The 6,774-nt window shown below is 41.8% G+C and overlaps 2 pseudogenes; both read left to right on the top strand.

The window, feature by feature from the left end:
* The first annotated feature begins 1,759 nt into the window (after positions 1 to 1,759).
* Positions 1,760 to 4,198, top strand: LOC147075321 (large subunit ribosomal RNA; annotated as a pseudogene).
* A 1,063-nt stretch (positions 4,199 to 5,261) lies between these two features.
* LOC147075320 (small subunit ribosomal RNA) lies at positions 5,262 to 6,543 on the top strand (annotated as a pseudogene).
* The last annotated feature ends 231 nt before the right edge of the window (positions 6,544 to 6,774 follow it).

Raw genomic sequence — 6,774 nt, 5'->3', positions numbered from 1 at the left:
AGACAAAGAAGGAGTATGTGTAGATATTATTGTGTAATGGAGACAAATTTATTTGAAATCAAAATGGAGGATTAATCAATGTCTTACACACAGTGAGAATAATAGATAATACCACTACATTGAATAATATCACCAGATAGTGCTTCTCGTTTTGAAATGCCCTTGAATGGATGAAAAAGCGAATGTGGATAAGAGTGGATGGAAACAGAAGAAGTTGGAGGAAGAAACGGGATCAAAGAGAGGATTGGACATGGGGCCGATTCATGTAAAAGACAAGGGTGGACAAATCTCGGAGGAACCAACATTGAACAATGGAGTTGGAAAATATGAAGGATCAAGGAATGAGGATTCAGACGTTATTGGGAAGATTTTCGAGCCTCTTGGACTGTTTAAGACTTCCTCACTGGAGAAAGATGTGGAGAGCAGAGAATACGGTGGCAGTGATGTGTGCCTGAACGGACAACGGATAAAATTCCGTTGTGGCAAGATAACGCCAACTAAGAATGGACAATTTGTGACATTGTGGGCTAGAGATGGTAAGGGAACACGGCCGTATGACGAGAAAGATGGGGTTGAACTCATTGTAGTGACGATTGGAGATGGCGCTGGCCATGGGCACTTCATGTTCCCGAAGACAGTTCTGATGCAGCGCGGGATCATCTCTTCGGCAGGGAAGGGAGGAAAGCGTGGAATTCGAGTATATCCGCCCTGGGTGAGGACGGAGAGTAAAAAAGCATCGGCAACACAAGACTGGCAGGTCAAATACTTTTTGGTGCAGAAAGGGAAAGAAGTGGATTTGGCACAGGCGGGGAGATTGTTGGGTTGGCTGATAAGAGGAGAGAATGATGATAGAAGTTGATATTGGAGATAAAAGTGTGGTATGTGTTAATATGGACAGTTGTGGTGGTTAAAAGGAAGGGATATGTGTCAATATTAAGAGAAGTTTATGAGAATACTCACTAATGGAGAGTTAATATGGAGTTGAATAAAATATTACAATGTGGTAAATGATTTTTGGATTATATATTATTCGAATAATGGAGGAATAAATTGGAGTCTTATGACTGTACCTATACAGAATTTCTTATATGGATAAAATATCCCTCTGATGATTTGGGAGTGATATGAAATGTGATGGATATCTCGTTCATACAATTTTTAGTAGCGGGACATCAGTCGAAATTCAATTATTAAAAAAGCAATTTGGAAGAATATTGAAGATAAGATGACAAATAGTGTAACATATAGTGGGAAAAGAAAGAGTTGGGGACAATGAGAAACAAATAGAAATACTTAGGGGTTTATTTGATGAGGAGGGAGGAAAGGTATTAAGGAAATATTGGATAGTATAGATCTATAAATGGATGTTCTTGAATTAGTAATGATGAAGATAAAAACTTGTTGGAGAAGATTAAAAGATGATGAATTAAGGTAGTAAATATCATCGATGGTAAGAAGGGAGTATATGTGGAGAAATATGATTATGAGAATAGGATTATAGGATGGAGTAGAATAAATGTGTTTTGAAATATGGTGGTATATAATGTGTTAATGGTGTGTTAATGGTGTGTGTATATAATGTATATATAATGTATATATAATGTATATATAATTTAACGCCTATGGGTGTAAAAAATAGAGGCATGGGGGGTTAGCCTCCCATGAATGATACATAAGTATAATAAATCAATTCCTTGTACGGGATCGATAGGTACCGATAGCGATGACGAACGTGGAGTATACGATAGTAAGATTCTAATAGTGCACGTGAGTGCAGGACAACATCCTGAACTTAAGCATATCATTAAGGATAGGAGAAGAAATCAACAGAGATTCCAGTAGTAGAGGCGATTGAACATGGAGAAGATCCAATTGTAAAGGGCAATGCTGTCCAGTTGTAATTATTGTGTGATATGAGACGGGTATGGAAAGACCGACCAGAGGGGGTGATAGTCCTTGGGGCGCACAGATAGGAGGAGTAGTGCTGCTTGGTAGTGCAGTGTGAAGAGGTGGTAATAGCATCTAAATCTAAATATAGTCGGTGACCGATAGTGGAGAAGTAGCGCGAGCGAAAGGTGAAAAAGTCCCAGTACGGGAGTGAAATAGTGAAAGTACAAGGAAGTAAGCTGAGGAGCTCAGACCCGTATTGAAACACGGACCAAGGAGATTACATTCCCAGCGAGGAGAAGCATTTGAAGTGCAGGACCGGAAGCGATTTGATAGTTGGGAGGGTAAGACCCGAAAGGTAGTGAACTTTCAGCGGTTTGATTGAAGTCAGGAAAAATTCTGATGGAGGATCTAAGTCATTCTGATGTTCAACTCGATGACATGAGCTACTGAAAGGGGCGAAAGACCAATCGAACTACCTGGTAGCTGGTTCCAGCCGAAATGTCTCTCAGGACAGCGATGAAGGACTAGGGAGATGGTGTAGAGAGGATGTGGAAGAATTCAATAAACTCCGAATCTGTCGCAGTGTAATAGGTGTATACTAGCACTGGAGCCTAGGGATTGATCAGTGGGCAAATTGAGGTAAGCTTGATTTGCAAGAAGGGATGAACCTAACAGAGGGATAAACAGCCAAAGGCAGAACATAGAACCCATAAAAGCGGTAGGCAAATCCAGACAGTAGGGCGGTGGCCATGGAGGTCGGCATCCGCTAAGAAACGTGTTATAACGTACCTACCGAATTTGCGACGGCATAAAATGGATGGCGCTTATCAGCCGTGTGAGGCCCTCGACTCTATGAGTAGTAGGCTGGCACTATTGTTGTGGGGAAGTGCGCGGGCGACTGCGGATGGAACAACATTAGGAGCAGATCTTGGAAGTAGTAGCATCTTATAGAAGTGAATGTTGAGACGGGTTCGTCCTTTGGATAGAAGGAGGTGATACGGACCTAAATGAAAGGGAGATGCATAGAAATTTGCGTGATGGCGCCTGAGGTTGCGAAACAGGGATGACGGCAAGGGGGCGCGGAGTGAGAATTTGCTGTACCGCGCGACGATGTGTTGAGAGTCATACGGAGACGCACATGGACTTGCCCGGGGAAAAAGACAGGGGCCAGCCGTACCGAACCGCATCAGGGCTCAGGGGTTAGAAGCCCGATTCATAAGTATAAAGTAGGTAAGGGAAATCGGCAAAATGGATGAAAAACCTAGGGATAATTATTGGCTCTAGCATGCTAGAACTGGGCTTACAAGGGGAATCTGACTGTTTAATAAAAACATAGCTTTGTGTGGATGCAAAGTGAATTCTGCCCAGTGCTTGGGACGTTAAGGAAGTAATTTTAGGTACGCACTTGTAAACGGCGGGAGTAACTATGACTCTCTTAAGGTAGCCAAATGCCTCGTCATCTAATTAGTGACGCGCATGAATGGAGCAACGAGATTCCCACTGTCCCTACCTACTGCTTTGCGAAACTACAGCCAAGGGAACGGGCTTGGGATATGCAGCGGGGAAAGAAGACCCTGTTGAGCTTGACTCTAGTGAAGCAGATTGTCTAGTCTGGGTGTCGTAGCGAGGTGGGTTACTGTGTGAGACCACTGACCCCCGTGACTAGACGGTTGGTTGCTTGATGGGGAGTTTGGCTGGGGCGGCACGACTGCTACAAAGTAACGCAGACGTCCAAAGGTTCGCTTAGAGGGGATGGAAACCACTCGTAGAGTATAAGGGCAAAAGCGAGCTTGACATAGGTGTGAGAGCACGTATTGATGACTGGAAACAGGGGCCTAGAGATCTTTTGCAAGTATTAAGTGCAGAAGTGACGGAAAAGTTACCACAGGGATAACTGGCTTGTGGCGGCCGAGAGATCGTATCGACGCCGCTTTTTGATTCTTCGATGTCGGCTCTTCCTAGCATGGTGAAGCAGAAATCACCTAGTGTTGGATTGTTCACCCACCAACAGGGAACGTGAGCTGGGTTTAGACCGTCGTGAGACAGGTTAGTTTTACCCTACTGCATTGTATCCTAGAGCAGGCCAGAGTAGTACGAGAGGAAGTTCTGGTTTGGATCACTGGTCGAGCCTTCATCTGTTAAGGTGGGGGCGCAGCTACATCCAGCCTGTAATGGCTGAAAGCCTCTAAGCCAGAATGGGGACTTGTGGGATATGTGTGTGCGAAGACTACGCATGTAAGGAGGGTTGCTGTGCGAAGCGAGTATATATTACGAGTGTTTCAGGCAGGCCTGTTCCTTTTTGTGTGGGGGTGAGTCGTGGGGGTTGGTGTATATGTGTGTATATGTGTGTATATGTGTGTATATGTGTGTATATGTGTGTATATGTGTGTATATGTGTGTATATGTGTGTATAATGTGGGGGTTGTGTATATGTGTGTATATGTGTGTATAATGTGGGGGTTGTGTATATGTGTGTATATGTATATGTATATGTATATGTATATGTATATGTATATGTATATGTATATGTATATGTATATGTATATGTATATGTATATGTATATGTATATGTATATGTATATGTATATGTATATGTATATGTATATGTATATGTATATGTATATGTATATGTATATGTATATGTATATGTATATGTATATGTATATGTATATGTATATGTATATGTATATGTATATGTATATGTATATGTATATGTATATGTATATGTATATGTATATGTATATGTATATGTATATGTATATGTATATGTATATGTATATGTATATGTATATGTATATGTATATGTATATGTATATGTATATGTATATGTATATGTATATGTATATGTATATGTATATGTATATGTATATGTATATGTATATGTATATGTATATGTATATGTATATGTATATGTATATGTATATGTATATGTATATGTATATGTATATGTATATGTATATGTATATGTATATGTATATGTATATGTATATGTATATGTATATGTATATGTATATGTATATGTATATGTATATGTATATGTATATGTATATGTGTATTATATGTATATGTATATGTGTATTATATGTATATGTATATGTATATGTGTATGTGTATGTATATGTATATGTGTATTATATGTACGAACACTTTTATACATCTATTTCGCGTCACACCCGTATACATTGATATAAATTGAGTAGGACGGGCGGCACAGAAAAGTAGATGCATGGGGAAGCCCGGGGAGTGTATGCACACAGCATTTTGGCGACATGGAGATGCGAGTGAGTCTGTGGATAGAGGATATTGTGTTGTGAGCAATGGATTGCTATGAATTTGCAGGATTGGGATAGGCCACAGTGGAAATGACAGAACACCAGGTTGATTCTGCCTGACGTAGATGCTAGTCTCTAAGATTTAGCCATGCATGCTTAATATAGAATGGCGAACGGCTCAGTAATGTTGCGATGATTTGCTCTTGATGGCGTAGATAACCACGGTAAGCTGTGGCTAATAGGCAAGAATAAGACGCAACCCTATCAGTTAGTTGGTAGTGTAAAGGACTACCAAGACGATGACGGGTGACGGGAAATGAGGGTTTGATTCCGGAGAGGGAGCCTGAGAGATGGCTCCCACGTCCAAGGACGGCAGCAGGCGCGAAAATTGCCCACTCTTTGGTGAGGAGGCAGTTATGAGACGTAAGTTAAGCAGCACAGTAAACAAGTGCGTAGTTGATTGGAGGGCAAGTTTGGTGCCAGCAGCCGCGGTAATACCGACTCCAAGAGTGTCTATGGTGGATGCTGCAGTTAAAAAGTCCGTAGTTTTATGTATGCAATTGAAGGGCACCGGTCAAGGGTGCAGCGTTTGCTAAAGATGGCGGAACGGGCAGAGTGCATAGTATAGATGGGCGAGAGATGAAATGACCAAGACCCCATCTGGACTGACGGAGGCGAAAGCGATGCACTTGAACGAGTCTGGGGATCAAGGACGAAGGCTGGAGGATCGAAAGTGATTAGATACCGCTGTAGTTCCAGCAGTAAACGATGCCGACAAGCAGGACACGGGAGTGTTTGCAGGGAGAAATCGTAGTTTTCGGGCTCTGGGGATAGTACGCTCGCAAGGGTGAAACTTAAAGTGAAATTGACGGAACTACACTACCAGGAGTGGATTGTGCGGCTTAATTTGACTCAACGCGGGAAAACTTACCAGGACCAAGCAGCGTGGAGATCGACTACGTGAACGGTGCAGGAGTGGTGCATGGTCGTTGGAAATTGATGGGATGACTTTCAGCTTAAGTGCTATAATTAGTGAGATCTTTGTGGACAGGTGCAGAATGGCACAGGAAGGAGAAGGCGATAACAGATCAGTGATGCCCTTAGATGCCCTGGGCGGCACGCGCAATACAATACTCGATGTGGAGACAGATGAATTTTGGAGTGCGAGGGATTAGTTTTTGTAAATGAACTATGAACGAGGAATTCCTAGTAACGATGATTCATTAAGTCATGGTGAATGAGTCCCTGTAGTTTGTACACACCGCCCGTCACTATCTCAGATGGTTATGAAGATGAAGAGCCCCGGTTCTGAATAGTTATAACTAGATAAGGTACAAGTCGTAACAAGGTTGCGGTCGGTGAACCAGCCGCAGGATCATTAAAGAATTTTGTGGGAGTGAGAGTCGTGGGGGTTGGTGTGTATATGTGTATATGTGTATATGTGTATATGTGTATATGTGTATATGTGTATATGTGTATATGTGTATATGTGTATAGATTGTATATGTGTGTTATAGTGGTGTGTATGATTGTATATGTGTGTTATAGTGGTGTGTATGATTGTATAATGTGTAAGTGGTTACATACATCGGGGTGGGAATCGTAACAGAGG

This window comes from Rhyacophila brunnea, unplaced genomic scaffold (assembly GCF_057557595.1).
Source record: "Rhyacophila brunnea isolate RB1 unplaced genomic scaffold, BYU_Rbru_1.0 scaffold_149, whole genome shotgun sequence".
In the NCBI taxonomy this organism is placed as follows: domain Eukaryota; kingdom Metazoa; phylum Arthropoda; class Insecta; order Trichoptera; family Rhyacophilidae; genus Rhyacophila; species Rhyacophila brunnea.
The sequence above is the reverse complement of the archived record's forward strand: the minus strand, read 5'-3'. Positions and strand labels throughout refer to the sequence as shown.